Source organism: Episyrphus balteatus, chromosome X (genome assembly GCF_945859705.1).
Source record: "Episyrphus balteatus chromosome X, idEpiBalt1.1, whole genome shotgun sequence".
NCBI classification, from domain to species: Eukaryota; Metazoa; Arthropoda; class Insecta; order Diptera; family Syrphidae; genus Episyrphus; species Episyrphus balteatus.
Window position 1 is genome coordinate 4,939,407 of NC_079138.1, and position 18,909 is coordinate 4,958,315.

The 18,909-nt window shown below is 29.9% G+C and overlaps 1 protein-coding gene across 1 annotated transcript in view; it reads left to right on the forward strand.

The window, feature by feature from the left end:
- The first annotated feature begins 10,732 nt into the window (after window positions 1–10,732).
- The window catches only part of LOC129920472 (uncharacterized), an 87,896-nt gene continuing 79,719 nt past the window's right edge, over window positions 10,733–18,909 (forward strand). Inside the window, exon 1 of the mRNA XM_056001683.1 lies at window positions 10,733–11,111. The gene's annotated coding sequence lies outside the window, so the exon portion shown is untranslated. The remainder of the gene's footprint in view (window positions 11,112–18,909) is intronic.

Below are 18,909 nucleotides of genomic sequence, written 5' to 3' on the forward strand. Positions count from 1 at the left end.
ATAAACATAAGTTAAGGCACACCAAAGTAGGTCATAGCTAAATTGTATCAACTTTGCACATTGAGCGTTAGTGCGTGGAACATTTTTTCTTTCTTAGAAAAAAACCCAAAAACCACTTATCTTATTGAGGGACACCCAATACAATACAAACAATATTGGTAATCGGGAAGCTAAATTTAAATAGATTGAACAAAATATTAGGGGCGCTAATATCCTTCAAAAGAAGTAGGGCTAAAAATACTTGCACCTTTCGACAGAAAAAAAAAAAACAAAAATTGGGCGCCTCTTTATTCAAATATGGAAGGGGTTTGAAATAAGGACGCCTTTGTGAAAGTCAAAATAAAACAAGTGCCTTCGTTCTTTAAAAAGATAAATTGAACAAAAATTGGAGGCACCTTCGGCTTCGTCCCTATAAAGGCGCCTTTGTTTTTCAAAAATTGTAGAATAAAATGTGGGGTGCCTTTGTGAAAGCCAAAATAAATAGACCAACAATTAGGATGCCTAAATTCTTCATATACCTAGAGTATCGTAAATTCGCACACCGAATTCGGCGCCCCCAAATTCTTGCACCCCTGGGTGACGGCGACGACCCCAGCTGCCCCCACCCTAAGACCGGCCCTGCCTTCATTGACCGTTAAAGTATTTTTGACGCTTCCGCCTGTCGATGCTCACAAAGCAAAACTGGAAACTGTGTGTTCTTCCAAATATATGTAACAATATCATTCGAATATGGAAGGAACTGGATGAACTTTTATCACCAGCGTGATGCCTCTTCATCTTATTTAAAATCTTATATCAATTTCATTTAAAAGCTGAAACAAATTCCATCAGGCAAGCGAATCCACAACAATAAAATTAATCCATATATAATTTTCCTTATTTTTAAATACTTTCAATAAATATCTCCCTTTTCCTCCAGATACCACCATCATACACACATTTTTGAGGTCAAAGTCAGTCACTTCTAACAAAAATATTTAGGAAATACCTAAAACTTCTATACCTACACCAATCAACCAACCTCCTTTTGCTACTAATTCTTCGCTGGCCCTGCCATCTATGTTCCTCTTCCGATGAAGCTACAAGCTACTATAAATACACAACAACTTTTATTATCACTTTCTAAATGATACCTACTACCAACCTCTATACACATGTTTATTTTGTGTGCATTTCGCATTCATTCATCCCATCATCCCCTACTCTTACCCCCACAAAGTCACAAATCATATCCTTTTTCTTTCCTTTGTCTCTCAATTCCATCCATATCATAGAAAATAGAAAAAAAGAATAAAAACCAAAGCAAGAAAAGTTTGAAAGAAGAGAAGAAGTTTCAACCTCTTCCACATCCATTCACACTTCTTTCATCTCTCATCCTTCCATGTCCCATTTGCTATATCACCCCCCCCCACCTACCTCCCTCCTATGTTTTCCATCTCATCATATAGGAATGCAAGAAGGAAAATATCAAAAATGTTCGTATGGTAAACAAATCAAATGCTTAGACTCAGAAACCTATGTCAAGGTCATGAACCTTTTTCGAAAGATTTTCGTTTCGTTTCTTTTAATACATCCTCATTCCCCAGCACAGTGGAAGGAAGGCTGAAGGGAATTATAGGTAAGGCATGCTCTAAGCCACATACATCTAAAAAACTACAACTACGATACGACAAGAAACTAGAGTAAAGGTGTATAATAATGATGGGTTTATGACCTCTCAAGTGAATATTTTTAGAGACTACCCCACCTCTACCGCAACAGGCTCTTGAAATCGCATTTTGAGGAAATATTTTAAGATGGTTTAGGTTTAAATGCAATTTCTTGTATATGATGAGTCCTTGAAAAAAAAAAATTTAATTAAAATAAAAAAAAAAAAAAAAAAAAAATGGCAAATTTTAATAAAATAATCATGTCGCTATGGAGGCGCATTTTACACGCATGCACGCATTGGACACTGCTGTACATAAAAGTGCATTTATAAAATGCATTTAAATGTGCCTTAAAAGGACCATATACATATACTTATGTGCGTCGTGTCGTCGTGTTCCAGCATCCAGCACCGAAATACATGCATGGATGTGTTAAGGACTCATTTATTATGTATATGCGATCATTTTACAACACCAAGCGAGAACGACGACGACGACCGACGACGCACGACGTGAATGTGGACGTGAGGGACAACAATTGAATTGACAACGCAACGAATAGAATGTGCAATTTAAAGGGATAACGGGGAACGCAAAGTATCAGAGTGAATGGTGGACGGTGGGGTTGTAAGCCTTTTCGTATAGCGAGGTGATGCAAATGCATACATACTTACATATGAACGAATACAAAATGTGTATAAGCCACCTAACCACTGGGTAAAAAGGACATTCTCTCTGATGATGATGATGATGTGTTACATACTTAAGGTTCGTATAGATTTATGCAATGTATTCAAACAGATTGTGAGATTTCGGCATTCTCAATACTCTGTTCAATTTAATAAAATGAATCTACTCGCACACGTAAAAAAAAAAATTGACGGTGAAATGGGGGATAAAACCAAAAGGTTTTCTCAAACAACCACAGAAAATAATCGAAATACCTATACGGTATTTCATTAATTTTATGCGAATCTAATGTTGCAGAGGTAAGTTGACAAGAAAAAGAAAAGACAGTAAAAAAAAACTTTTGGTAAGTCAAAAGTTGCAGTTTCGAAGGGTACCTACCCCTTTTCTAGGGGCTTATTGATTGTGATTTATAATTTTATACATGAACTAGTTACCTAAGGCAAATTTACGGGCCTTCAAAATGAACCAAATGACTTTTCCCATCATAATGGAAATTTTGGTCAAGAAAAAATAGAAAAACTTTTAGCTTAGCTCCAAAAATGAATAATTTCTTATTTAAGCTTTGACCTAAAATGTGAAAATTTTCAAACTAATTTTGTGATAATTTCCCAAAATAGAAAAATTACAGAAATCATCAATACAGCTTATTTTTTGGTTTAAAAAACAATTTATTTTTTTACAAACAAATTTTGTACTTTTGCAAAAAGTGGCCCGTGCAATGAAATGACTTTAAAAATAATAAATAAATAGATTTGTTTAAGGACAGTCAATAAACGAAAACTATAATAAAGCATGATTGTAACACACTCCTTATAGCAAGTTTTTATTTTGATCAACATATTTTTTGCGATACACTTTAATTGAACGACGAGTTGTCACTGCGTTTTTTCACCCTTATCCAACCATAAGAAGGTAGGTACAAAAAATTCTGTCGCAAAATTACTATCCCATATAACAAAATTTTCAGTTTAAGCATTTTTATAATAAACTATGTCCCAAATAGACTAACCTACAATTTTCAAATATTTTACATAAAACTTCATTTTTGAAGATTCGAGAAAAAAAGCTGCACAGTTTTAGACTACCTACTTACATTAATTATTTTTTTGTTAAGTTAAAACAATTAAATAATTAATAAAATGCTATTTTAAAGAGGACCAAAAACTCTACACCTTTATAATATTATTCTTAGCTTTCATTCCAATTAATTACATAAGTTATCAGAAAAATCGTTATTTTTCGTATCTAGAAAAAACAATGTCGTTATCTTATTTTTGCAAAAAATACGAAAACTTATAAAATTTTTCTAATAGATCCCGAGTAAAAAAAGAAATTGGGGCGTATTCATAGACACTGTTTAAGCTGCTTTTAAGAAAAACTCGAGTTTATGCCATTTGAATTGCATTGGCTAAACTCCAGTTTTAGTTAAACAACAACTATTTTTAAAACAAAAAAAAAAAAACATTTCTTGGCCGCCGCACCATCCCCGTTTGGCGGAAAATTTTGCCGCACCACCACCGACCGCGCCACCGCAGCACAGCCGCACGCTTTTATTTTATATGGAAAATTTCGCCGCACCATGATAAATAATTTCTGAATTAGAACAAGATTTGAACTCGACCAGTCTAGAACATAAATTTTTGATCATGGTGCGGATGTGGTGCGGTGGTGGTGCGGTGGTGGTACGGCTCTCAAAAAGCCGTGCGCAGTGCTGCGACGGCGACTGTTTCTCTTGATGTAATGAATTGTACTTAATGGGCTGAATTATCCTATGATTAACTGTAAAGTGATTAGCTTTTGCAAATTCCTCCAAAAAACTGACAAGTACTTCAAAGCAGAATGAAAATTCTATTTTAGAAAAGTTAATAATTTCCTTAAAGGATTTGCTGAAAATTCTCTCGAAATTTAATTCTAATTTAACTGGGTTAATACAATATACCTAATCTTGAGCCGATACGGTGCGATGGTGGTGGGAGATGATCCTCCTTGCCCTAACATTTTTATTTTTTCTCTATATTCTATCAAACATCTACCTATCGATTTATAGGTTAAAGTGCAGTGAGTTTCTTTAAATTAACCCAAAGAAATTCGTGTTATATATGCATTCCTACTAAGGTACTGGGCCTGATACATAACTATTACAACTTGCACGTTACTTACTTACTTTTTTTTTCTAAGTAAAGTCATCCTTTGGAGGCAAAATTGTATGTCTTAAAATACATTACAATATATACGTGTTTTTGCGTCCGTCGGCTAGGTTTTTATTAACATCCAACGCCCAGATGTATACATGTCCATGTATTTACCTTTGAATGACGCGTTTTTTGTATATAAGTGCAGTATACTTGCATTGGATACCATAATAATACCAACCACCCCCTCCCCCAACCTATTCCATTTTCCAATTGCAATTTTCTTCACGTCACGCAACACACCTACCTACAAACATATATGTAGGTATTTACCTAGTTGAAAACGCATTTCCACTCCTCACGCATAATACGCGGCGCATATATATACATTTTTTGTTCGCTTTCAAAAGCCCCCCACCCCTGCCCCCATCTAGCTACCCTTGTGCAGCAAAAGAAAAAATTATACTATGCAGGTACTAGTACAGGGTAGTAATGCACACGCATAAAACCCTCATCATAAATAATATCCTAGATAACGAAATACAAAAACAAAAACAAAAAAAAAAAAAACAAAATAAATGAGTATAAAATGTTATGGTATTAATATGTATAATCTTTATTGCAAGCAGAAGTCATTTATTTACTTGTTCGCTACATTGACAACATTAGCACGAAAATATATATAAAAAAAACATATACAAAAAAAAAAATGAAACAGAAAGAGAAGCGAGACCCAAGCGCATCCTTTCGATGGCGCGTTGAAAAATACCACGGTAAAAAACAGCAGCATAATATTTTTCGTACTGACGCAACTTTGTGGAGATGCATAATGCACATTTGCACACATATATGCGAACAAAAATTCACCCCAATATCCCATCCCCCAAACATCCAATACAAAGGTAAAATGTCAATATATCAATTCAAGGACTATAACAGAAGAATAAAAGCAGGCCTACTACAACTGCTGTCCGAACCGAACCAAACCGAACCCAAAATCTACCTCAGTTATGCGTATTGCTAGGTTCGTTCGTACGCACATTAAAACTTTCAATACATCTATAACAGAACCCTACGCACACAACTTTAAATCATTGGGGTCGTATAGGGTATAGGGTGTTGGGTATTATGGGTATTGGGTCGGTCTATGCACCGTTCGCACTGTTATATTTTCGTTCGGACCACAACCAAATGGCAGCAGGTTTTTCAGAACTATTGGTATCCCCAAACCAGCCAAGCTACCTATATCTACACGAACACGCTTGAGTATGAGGGGGAGTATTTAAGGGTGATGTGCGTGCAGGATGCATTGCATGGATGCAGCAGGATGCAGGGTGCATGAAGTAAAGTATGTGCAATGTGCACTTTGCCTGTCTGGCAACTGCATGTGAAAATGCAGTTCTGTCCTTGTGGGGTGAGTTGCTAATTTGAGGCATTCAACTTGCTCTCATGTCGTCTACTCGCAACTTGCAACTGCTATGCTATATGTTGTAGGTGAATGAAATGCTGCTTTTTTTTTTCCTTTCATGTTGTTGTCATGAGCACGGCACGGGGGTTGGGTGTCATATCCATGTTTTGCACTCGTTCGTTCGTTTGTTTGTTTGTCCGTTCGTCGTGTCCGCCGAGGGGTGATTATAAGCAGCGAGCATCCACTATTAAACAAGGGCCAGGCTCAGGCATATCCTTTGTAGTATGGGGCTGGCCATACAGCAGCAGGGCATAGGCTTTACACCACACCAAAAGCAAAACCAAAAGGCAAAAGGGGACCTCTATAGTGAATGCATTTTCCAAAATTGCAACTGCATATGCATATTCTCTCGTTGTAGGTAGGTGGGTATATTTCCCATACTGATTTTCCCAACAAATACACATAAAATCAATTACTGATGCCTTTATAGGTATATGTGAGCCTTTATTCACATTCACACCACAAATACCAAGAAAAAATTCGTTCGTTTGCTGATTTCGGATGATGTCGGAATCGACTATGTCGAGTTTAAAAAATTGCAATACAAAACATAATAAGCCTTTAGCTGGGTTATACAACACACAACATATTTTTCCGGCAACATTTTTTTCCATTCTTCTCAACCATACAATTAATCAATGCAAGTTATTTTTTTAATAATTATTTTTTTTTTTTTTATTTAATAAAATGCTTTCCCTAACAAATAAAAATTGTTTAAATATTATGCTAAAGTGTTTGGAAATTGTGAACAAATAATAAAAAAATCTAAATATATATTTCAATTCCGTCAGAAAATGTTTTACCAGTGACAAAATTCGAAAAGTTCCTTCCGAAAACGGTTAAAAATAAAACTACACAAAATACACTTTAAACTTGTGATCTGATAAATGTACCTATCTTTTCTTTTTTAAATTTATTGTTATGTTTGTTATTTTCTCAGTCTTCTATTAGTTTCTTTTTTTTTTTGTTCGTACTTTATTCTTCCTTTCTTCAAATTACTAAAATACCTACGTTATGTTTTTCTTCGTCTTCTTCAATTTCTCAAAATCTAAACGGTACGGTGGCCATTTTGAACCTTAAGTGTACCGAAATTTATATAAAAGCAAAAACCAGAAAATGGAATACCTGCTCAAAGCGCACGTCGTCTTCGTTGTCGTTTTCCTTTACTTGTTCTGTTATTTGCTAGCATTTTTCTTCAAATTTTCTTTATAGAACTTTGGATCATATGATTGTTGTAGTAGTGTGTTGCAATTATTGTGCTGTTTGGAAAAAAAAAAAGAAGAAAATACTAATTTAGCCGCCATTTTGTTACAAGTTACAAGTAAAGAAAGACTAAATTTACATTTTTCAATTATTTTTTTTTTTGTTCTCTTTCTCTTTATGGTGTATGAAGAAAATTTAGAAAAAAAAGTAGGTACAAATTGAAAGTAAAACTATACAAAGTGAAAATTGTGGATAATGGAAGAAGAATGTTTAAAAGAAACAAAGCAAGCCATTTTTAAGTATCAAAATCAAAAGAAGGACAACAAAAGTTATGATTTTTTTTTTGTTTTTTCATTTCTTTAATCCAAAAAAGTTTTTAAAATTTTAACAATTTAATATTACACCTCTTTGGTTATTTATTTAAGAACCATCTTTATAAAAAATTCGTAATAAATGTGGCCTTAAAAATTTTCAGTTTTCCAATAAAGTATCTATAACTTTTTTTTTTTTAAGACATTTTTTTTATATATACCTAAAAAGGAGTGGAATAAACGCTTAAGATAAGAAGAAAACAACAAATTTATTTTTCTATTTTCAAATTTTTTTTTTCAAACAACCCAAAGCCAAAAAAAAAGAACAAATCTGACGGAATTTTAATATCAAGTTCACACAAAAGCCCATAATATTTTTTTTTTTTTCCTAATGTGTATATTGTTTTCTAATAATCTTTTTCCTCTTTCTACGCTTTAGGTCTAATCATCATAATTTAAAATCGCAATAGACCAAGAAATATTATAAACTTTACCATAAAAAAAATTGAGCAATAGAATCCAATATATAAAACTTAACCACTTTCAGTTTATTACCCAATAGAACGGACAATATATATATTTTTTTTTCGTAAAAAATAATTAAAAATAAAATAAATAAATAAAACGAAACAACAACAAAGCAGCAACTTGAAGAAAAATTTTTTTAACTATTTCGAAGATAGCAAAACCAAAAATAAATAAATTTATGAAACCAAGCAAAATATAAAACTTCAACTTACAACAACAAAATTCATAACTAATTTCGGAACCAAAAGTACAAAGACAACAAAAGTAAATAAATTAAAAAAAAAAAATAAACAAAATTAACAAAATTAAAATTACAACAACGCAACAAAATTTTCTACGAAATTAAAGTTATTGCCAGAAGAAATTAACAAAAACTAAATAAATAAAAAAAAAAAATCTTTTTAACTTAAAATCATAATTATAATCAATAAAAAAAAAAAAAAACAAATATTATTATTTTTTTACAATTTAATATGAAATTCGAATTGGCAAACATTTTCTAAGTTCAAAAAATACAAACAATTATTAAAAAAAAAAAAAAGACTCATTTATTATTTAAAACAAAAAAAAAAACTATCAAATAAAAAAATAAAATCCCCACACACAAACACACAAAAAAAATATAGACTTTCGAAGCAATTTGAAAGTAAATATCAAAATACACTCCTACGAAATTACACAAAATAACACTGACACCGGAACATACAGTTTTAAATACCATTTACCATACAGCTAGCATTTGCTAACAAAAATACGCAAAAAAATTACACACACTTTTTCTTTTAAAATATCCCCCGAACCCCCCTTACACTCTTGAATAAGAAAAAAAAAAAACAAAACAAAACAAAACAAAATATATACTATCCCTCTAAAATCAGAAAAACCAAAAATCATCGAAGCTATAAAAATATTCTACAAAAAAAAAAAAAAACACACATTTCGGGAACAAATAACAGAAATTAAGTAGATTCACTTTTTGGAAAAAAAACAAAAAATTTTTTTAAAATAAACAGAGCAGAAATTCAAAATTTTCAAATTAATGCACAAAATCTTTAGGAACAAACAAAATTGATTTTTGAACACTTATATATATATTTATATATATATATACAACACATATATATATAGTATAAAACATTTAATTGTAAAAAATAAAAAAAAAAAAAAATATTAAAATATTTATACAGTCATTTTTTAGTTAAATTTTTTAATAATTTTTTAGTTCATATTTTAATTTATAAAATACACACACCAAACATATATCAATAATTAAATATAAATATAATATAATACTATCATATAAACTATAAACTGTAAAATAAAAAAAAAAAAAAAACTAATATTGCAACAATCCATCTACAAAAGCAACAAAGTTTTGTTGAGGGCTACAACATACTTTAAATCAAGAAAAAATATAAATAACATAAAAAAACAACAAATAAAACGGGCTAGTTTTAATTTAAATAACAAATAAATATAAAAAAAGAAAAAACAAATTTATAATAATAAACAAAAAAAAAAACTTTACAAATCGTTCAAGACTTATATTTTTTTACGTTCTTGTTCATTTATCATGTTGTGCAAAATTGTTAAAAACTATTTAATTATATAAAAAAAAAACTAATAAAATATCTAGTAAAATTAAAAACAAAAACTATTTAGCAAAATAAGACACAAGCAAGAGCGGACTTTATTTTGGAAAGCAAGAAAGTAGTCGTCGAAACATTTCAAGTGATATTTTAGGCCTATACAAAAAATAAAAAACAAAAAACAAAAAAAAAAACAAAAAAAAAATCGCAAAAAAAAACAAATACGTATAAAAAAATTCTTTTCGGGAAACCCAAATGTGATCGTTAAAAGTTAAAATTTAAAAACAAAAATAAACTATTTTATATAGAAATAAAAGTGAAACGGTTAAAAAGTATTAGTTAAAAACAAAATCATTTTTTTTTTCTTTTCTGTTTTATAACAACAAAAAATAAAGAGTGCGTGGTTTACATATATATAACATAAATATATATATTTATCCAAAATTAACACTAAAAACACATATTGTATTATATTAAAAATAAAAACTATAACAAACAATAAATTAAAAAAAAAAAAAAAACTAACAACAGCAACCCTTATCTGAAAATTCGTGTGCCTTAACTTGGCCTTAAACAAAATAAAAAAATTGAAAAAAACAAAAATCATAAAAGCAACGGCAAATACAACTTAAAAGTGATGAAAAAAAATTTACGTAATCATTCAGAACATTTTTAAGTGCTTGATAAAACCAAAAATAGAAAATGTTTAGGTCAAACAAAAAATCATATAAAAAATATTTTTTAGTATAAAAAAATATATTTTTTTGTTAAAAAGAAGAAAAAAAAAAAAAACACTAAACTAGTGGAAGAAAAATCAGAATTTTATATATGTAACAAGATTTTTTCCATTCTCGCTGTGAAAACAAAATTAGTTTCTAGTAAAATTTAGACAAGAATTAAGTACTAGAATTAAAAAAAAAAAAGAATATTAAAACTAAAAAAAAATCATCTCTGGGACCTTAAATTAATTTTAACAAACAAACTAAAACAAACCAAAAAAAAATACATAAAGCATATATTTCGAATCAAAACCACCTTAAGAGATAGATAAATTAAAAATGCATTTGTTATTAAGTCGAAATTTTATGAGGTATTAAATAAAAAAAAAAAAGTACAAAACCAAAAGATTACTATTATTATTAATTTGTGAACAAATTAAATTAAAAAAAAAAAACAAAAAAAAAAAACAAAATTAAGAAGAAAAAAAAAATGGCATTGCGTGCGAGAGAATTGGGAAGAAAGCAGCAAGAGCTTTTGCCAATAAGAATATATAAAAAATCTGACATTGACATTCAAAACTATGAGTAACATAAAAATCACAAATATGTTAAGTGATTAAGAAACGTGAAGGAAGTGATTAATTTTATTACCTTTCAATCATTAAAAAAAAAAAACATAAACAAAAACACTATAATGCAATGACAATTTATCGGAAAAGACTTAACGATCATTCGTTTAAATCGAGGAAGAGAGGGGTCTTAGGAGAACGAGTTGTTCGAGAAGTTTGAAGGAGTTCTCCACACACACACAGTTTAAATAGGGTGAGTACTTCCTTATTAAATTTTGTATAAAATATTCTTTATGAAAAAATTCCAGTTGCTTCTTATTTGTATTATTTGTTATTTGTTTATTATTTTACGGTACTGAAAATAGTTAGAATAGTTAGATTGATACGAAAACAATATGGTTGTTGTAAAGATGAATGAATACATTGATAAGATTAGGTATATCCCTAAGTGTTTTAATCTACCTGGGGCCTATTTCGGAGCTAAATACATCAGTTACATCAATGATTTTTAAACATTATATTATTGGTGCGGCCAATGGGACTGCTCGAACCACTTTTTTGAACATTTAGACTATTTAGACCATAACAAGTATTTCCCGACATGCAATCGGACTCAACTTTTGATTTTTGAAGCCACTGATGTAGTTGATGGAGTTGATGTTTTGTAAGTTTTGAAATAGGCCCCTGTTATTAACTTAAAAAAGCAAGATATGCAATTTGTACAATACTTTTGGATCTCTACATCATCGTAGGGAAATGTTCTTCTCTGATACTGAATTAATTTATCGTTCAATAAGTCTCGTATTGAATATAGCAAAACAAAATAGCAAATGGGTCAACAAAGTCCGTATTTCCAGCAAGCTTCTATTTAGAACTGGTATTCTTGAAAAGATTTTTCGAATGTTCAAACTGCCTTAACGTCTCCCTTAAAGACACGACAGCTTATCCATCTTAGAGGAATGTCTTTCTCTCTTTTTATTGGATATAAACTTCAAGGGTTGCTATCCCAACTAAAATTTCACCTTCATTAAAGGTATAACTGAGGTTACATTTCAGCTACTGTTAAACTTAAGTAAGGTTGTTCGACATACAAAATTAGAACATTTTACAAGTTGGAGTCTCTACAACAATGTCCTTGTAAGATCTATAAGAAGCTTAAGGGAAGCTTTATCGAAGCTGTGAGATTTGATAGATAGCTTTGGACGAGCTTATACAGCTCTTTAATACAATATCTTATCGAGATTTTATAAACAAATATAACAAAAATGTCTGCTTTAAATTAGTTTTAAATTGATTTTATATCATGCATTTTATATTTTCATCGAAAATACTCTAGTCTATTATCAATATTTTTTACTTGGCGTTCCATTTCATAAGCTTTTCGGAGCATAGGTTTCCGTCTGTAGCAAGGGATATATTGTAAGGTTCCGACTTTTTTCCAACAATTGCTTATACTGTGTATATTTTCCATAAACAATGCATTTGCAAGCTAGATTATTCATTGTCGAATGTCAAAAGCCAAACAAAAAAATTTCTAATTTTTTTTTTTTAAGCTTCGTTACCAAAAAATTTTCAAGTCTTACCGAAAAACTCTATACAATAGTTATAGAAGCTTGTTAACCAAAATTTTTCGAAGATCAAACTTGCCTTAACTTTTTTAAGCTTATTAACCGAAGCTTATCCAAAAAAAAACTAGCTTTCTTCGGTTAAGTTTATTTAACAGTATTTAAACAACTGTTTAGAACTTGCTAAACAAGTTCGAACTTTTTTAAGCAATTTGTTTCTAAAGCAAGCTCTATACCAGTTTCATTTTACAGATGCTGTTGTGTAAATTGGAACATTTTGTCGGTTCTAGTGATTGCCTGCAGCATGAACTTAAATCCTTGATATACGCGATCTCTAAAAGTTCTGGCGGTATTTTGCTGTAGGTCTTGTCTTTGAAAGGATATAGGTACCTATCTATTTATATACCTATTCAGCAGATACAAGGTTAAAGTCAATTTCGGTTCTTTGCTATGGATATTGAACCTCTAAGATGAGGGAACAACATTTCTACCGTCAATCGAGTTTAGTTTTCTTGTGAATATTGAGGTGTGAAAATCGAGTGTAAATAATAATGATCTGATGACATTCGTATGCCGCAGCAAATTCAAGGGAACTTGCACAATAATTTTTAATTTGTACATTTAAGAATTTAAGAAAAGAAGAAAAATAGCTAGGAATTTGAGGTATTATACCTAGATACTACTTTTGCTTCTGTAAAACTTTATAGAAGTAAAATTGCAAGTTGGGTATTACTATATGTTCAAAAGAGAAAAGGACTACGAATTTTATTCAAGATTCATTCCGAAATAAAAATTTAGCTTCTATAAGGCATCACAGATACTAATTTTGCTTCTGTAAGTCTTTATAGAAGTAACATCTTTAGTTTGGTATTACTATATTTAAAAGAGATAATATCTTAGCTCAACACAAAAAACCATCAACTTCGGGTTCTAGATCAAATAGATTTTACCTACTTGTTAGAAATATAACCAGCGTTAGGGTTATATTAGCTTAAATGTTAGATCTTGAATGCACTGCAAAAAATTAGTTCAACTGTTTTCGTTTAAAATAGCCGCTGATAGCATAATTTTAAATATATATTTATTAAGTATTAAAAAAAAAAAAAAAAAAACAAACCACGCCTATGGAATGTGATGCGAATGCGATGATGCATTTTCGTGGCACGGGAATTTAAATGTATAAAAAGGCATACGTAGGTATCCAGTCGAAAATTGAACCAATACCTACATATGCAAAATTTTCACAATTCGTAACTACCCCTTCTCCAATATTTGCATGGCACTTTAGTTCACAGTGCACCGATAAAAAAAATTCAACGGAGGATATGTAGGATGGCCCTTCATAAAAAATACGTCTTCTACCTTAACGCTTATATTTGTAATATTGGTACAAAAAAGTGAGGGTAAATTTTTTTTTTTGGTTTTTATGAAAAATGTTTCTTTTCATGAAAAATACCTACATCATTGCAAAAATTTCATAGGACTAAGCCCTGTATAAAAGGAAAGGACTCTTTTCGTATTATACTTATCACCGGGCATCGATTTCATTTTTAAACCATCAGCATCACATATCCACTGCACACATATATACATGAGTGTTATATTATTTTGAGTTGTACCTATATTGACAAAAAAAAAAAAAAATAAGAGCTTCAGGTGCAGGGGAATTTTCATTAAAATTCAATGATTTATTAATTATATGCACAATACAACATCATGTAGGCAGAGTTACAAACATATGAATGTAACGCATGTTATGGTGTCCACGGCACAAAATTTCATGACTGTGTGAAGTTGTTTTTTTTTTTTTTTTTTTTTTTTTTTGCAATTTCGTGTTTTTCGCAATTTCATACCAAAATAGGAGGGGCATGAAGCCAAAGCCAATATCCTTTTTATGTACGCGCGAAATACAGGCATATCCCTTTTGCTCCTGTTTTTTTTTTTTTTTTTCATCCTCTTTTAATCCTACGAGCTATAAGCATGAATAAATGCACTGTATACAAACGGATATGCACTTTGGATATTCAGACGTGTGCTGGCATAAACACACGCATTATATACAAAATGAGAATAAAATGCCAGTCATACAGCTTACAGAGAACTTTTGTTTGTTTGTCACTTTTGTTTAATTTATTTTTTTTTTTTTAATTATTTTAAATATTAAAATTGAGTATGATCATCTAGATAATGCGAGGCATGATAAATTAACAGAAATCCACTGTTTAAAAAAAAAAAGGATTTGGACATGCTGTAGCGCAGGTTTTTTTAATTTGTTTTATTTTTTTTTTTTTTTATTTGTAGGCATATATTTAAAACATTATTTCTTATACAAAAATACTTGGTAAGTAAACATATCTGGTTTTATAGTCATTTAATGTTTTTTTTTTTGTATGATAGGAATGACATCATTTAGTAGGTCTTAATAACTTTAATCAACTTCAAATATCTATGTTTCAAGCAACGGCAATAAGGATGTAAGCGAAATCGTTTTGAGTACGAAATTCAATTCAGGTTTTAGTCAGGCCACCGAATGGAAACTGAATTCTAAAAAAAATATCAGTTAAAAATTGTGAGCAAATCAAACCACCCTTTTAGGCTCTAGCTCGTTATACAGATAGACGCTCAGATGAACCTACGAACATAACGTCATAGTAATATTGGTTTTGATTAAGATTTAAGACCTCTTAATTGTTTTCACCCGATACCAATTATACTTGCCCTTAGAGCAAGTCATAAGACGAAAATGGGGTTTAGTGCCAAATTTTGTAGTTTTGAGAAATCGTGGTTTTAAGTTTTTTGCTTACAATTGTTTGTATGGAAATGAGAGAGATTTAGAAATAAAATGCACGACTGGGTCGCACGAACTTGCTCTTAGAGTTTAGGAACAAAAAAAAAATAAAATTCGTTTTTTAAAAGAATAAAACAAAATCTAAAATCAAATTGCCCTCCAATTGGCATTGAAAAAAAAAAAAATTTTTCAAAATCGTTAGAACCGTGTTTTAAAAAACTAATTTTTTTATATGTAGGTAAATTTATTTTTTTTTTTTTTAATTTAAAAAAAAAATTGGTATGTAATTTTGTAGAAATCACTGATCAACATCTAAAAACAAAATTTCACAGAATTCCAATGCTCCGTTTTCGAAAATTTGATTTTTCAAAAAAAAAAAAAATTTGAAAAATTTTTTTAAAAATCCAAAAATTATTTTTTTCAAAATTTTATTTATGGCTTATATTAAAATTATAAAAATGCTTCTATACAAAAAGTTTCGTTGAAATCGAATAAGTAGCTTCGGAGTAAATCAGATTAAATAAAATGCACGACTGGGGTCGCACGTACTTGCTCTTGCAGTTTAAAACACTTTTATGTTAGTTTACTTGTAGATTTTAAGAGCTGCCTCTGTATAAATCAATTAAAGAAATTTTGTTGATGTTTGGGAAGAGCCGACATTTAGGGCAAAATTTTGTTAAATGAAAAAAAAAAATGTTTTTTTATTTGACTTTTTTTTGAAAAAAAAATAAGAATGCAGTTTTGTTGCAATTGCTTCGAATATTACGTCTGCAAAGTTTAATCAAAATCGTTAGAGCCGTTTTCGAGTTATTTGGTTTGAATTGAAAAATTTGTATGGGAGGTACACTTTCTAAGCGAGATATAAAAAAAAAAAAAAACAAAAAAAACCAACTTTCAGAATTCCATAAAAATCATCTGTACCAAATTTGAAGAAAATCCGTGAACCCGTTTAGGCTGTGGAAATGTGTACAGATGGATGCACAACCGCACAGACGCACGGACAAAATTGCGGAACCCACTTTTTTGGAATTCTCCATCATCGTAATGTTGGTTTTGATTAAAACCTCAAATTTTTTTGTCGACACGAAACCAATACTTGTCCTATAGAGCAAATAAAAAAAAAACGGTTCTATGGCAGGTAGGTACCGTTAATAATATTGAAAGATAGACCTTCTCTTAAAACTTACATTTGAATTTTTTTACCAAAATCGTTGGAGCCGTTTTTGATATATTTCAACTATACTAAAATCGGTATATGACAAGTACCGTTATTTTTGTTCCAAAAGAATTAATTCCAAAAACCCCTCTGGAGAGTCAGCAAATATCGCTACATACCAAGTTTGACATCAATCGGTCTATCCGTTTAGGCTGTAGCTTCGTTTACAGACAGACAGACTGACAGACTTCCGGGACTATAGGAAGTATATAATTTTCAAAAAGACGTCGGGCTACCTCCTAGTTTGGTTCCACATTGACACTAATTCATAGTGTTGAAATTTCAGCCTCCTATCTTATATAGAAGAGGGTGCTGATCGATATTGAAAAATTGTATTTTTTTTTTTTGGAAAAAAAAGTAAAAAAAAATTAAAATTGTATTTCTGCAAAAACATCGAAATAATAATTTCTAGCGCTACTTCCAAGTAAATTTTGTCAACAGGTAGTACACAGGCTTCACTTTTTGCTTAAGTATTTACATATTATTATTATTAATTGTTGCTCACATTTTTTTTTTCGAAAACAAAAACAAAACAATGTTTGCTTTTCAAAAAAAATAAATTGCACGACTGGGGTCGCACGTACTTGCTCTTATGCTTAAAGTAACTATAATGTTAAAGCTTTTTATTCAAGAAATTTAAAATTCGATATTTTGAAGAAATTTCATAAGTAGTATAAAAAAATTAAATCTGTTTTTATAATTAATAAAACTCCATTTTAAAATATCTTAAAAAAAAAAAAACAAATATGCCATTTTATTTCTCGTATAAAAAGGTATTTTTAGAAAAAAAATTTTGAAAATTGTAGGAGCCGTTTTTTAAAAAAATAATTTTTTATATATAAAATTTTTTTAACATTTTTCAAAAAAAAAGTTGGTATGCCATTTTGAAGAAATAATTAATTTACACATAAAAACTAAATTTCAAAATTTTTCATTGATCCGTTTTCAAAAAATTGATTTTTCAAAAAAAAATTTTGAAATATTTTTTAAAAAACCAAAAATGCGTTTTTTGAAAATTTTCTAAAATTTTAATATTATCTTTACTAACACACTTTTGTATAAAAATTTTCATTTAAATCGGGTTAATTTTGTACGAGATATTCAGAAACGAAAAAAACCGTTCTATGGCAGGTACCGTTAATAACGGTACAAAAAATATTTTTTTTATTTAAAAAGTTGGCCCTTATGTGTAGTATTACACACAAAAATTTTAATCAAAATCGTTAGAGCCGTTTTTGAAAAAAATTAACTTTTCTATTTCCGTTATATGGCAGGTACCGTTAGTTTTGGTCATAAAAAAAAAATTTCAATTTCCCCTCTAGGGAATCACCAAAAACTGCTAACTACCAAGTTTGAAGAAAATCACTTCACTCGTTTAGGCTGCAGCTCCAGATAGAGACAGACGGACAGACAGACAGACAGACAGACAGACAGACAGACAGACAGACAGAATTGCCGGACCCACTTTTTTGGCATTCTCCATCATCGTAATGTCATGTAAAATTGTTATCTCGAGTTCGATTTTTTTTACGAATCCTAAACTTGCCCTATAGTACCTATATCGCAAGTAAAAAGAAAAAAAAAATCAAGATTACGTAGGTACAAAACCTAAACTTTGAACTGTTATCAGCACTCTTTTCCGCTTAAGATAGGAATTGAAATTTCACAACATTAATGTTATAGATAAGTGGAACAAATTTATTTATTTTTTGGATCAACCAAATTGTTTATGGAATTGGAAGAAATTTTTGAAAATTTATTTTTACTTGTGCTACAAATACTATAGGGCAAGTTTGGGATTCGGAAAAAAAAAAAATTGAACTCAAAATAACAATCAGACATGGCCTAACGATGATTGGGAATGCCAAATAAGTAGGTCCTACAATTCTGTCTGTATGTAAATTTTTTTTTTTTCAAACTTGGTAGTTAACAGTTTTATGATTTTTTTTATGGACCAAAACTAACGGAAATAAAAAAATATATTTTTTTTTTCAAAAATACTTCTAACGATTTTGATTAAAATTTTCGTGTGTAATTTGAAAGACAAGACCCAACTTTTGAAATAAAAAAAAATATTTTTTGAACCGTTTTTTGGTTTCAGAATATCTCTTACAAGACCAACTCGATTTCAATGAAATTTTTTTATACAAAAGCGTTAAAAAAAGCCATTTTTGGATTTTTAAAAAATGTTTCATTTCTTTTTTGAAAAACCAATTTTTTGAAAACGGATAAGTGAATTTTCCTTTGTTTTTTGTTGTTGTTGTTGTTATTGTAATTATATTGGTGGTGATGACCTTTTTGTATATGGTAATATACAAATCTCTCGTTTAAATCTCTTAATAAAATAAATATTGAGTTCTAGGGTTTGAATGTATACGTGGAATGTACCATAGTCATCGAATAACTACTTAATCTTTGACTTTACCACCAAAAACGGAATAAGTCCACTTTTTTCCGAAATTGACTTTTTGATGCAAATTTC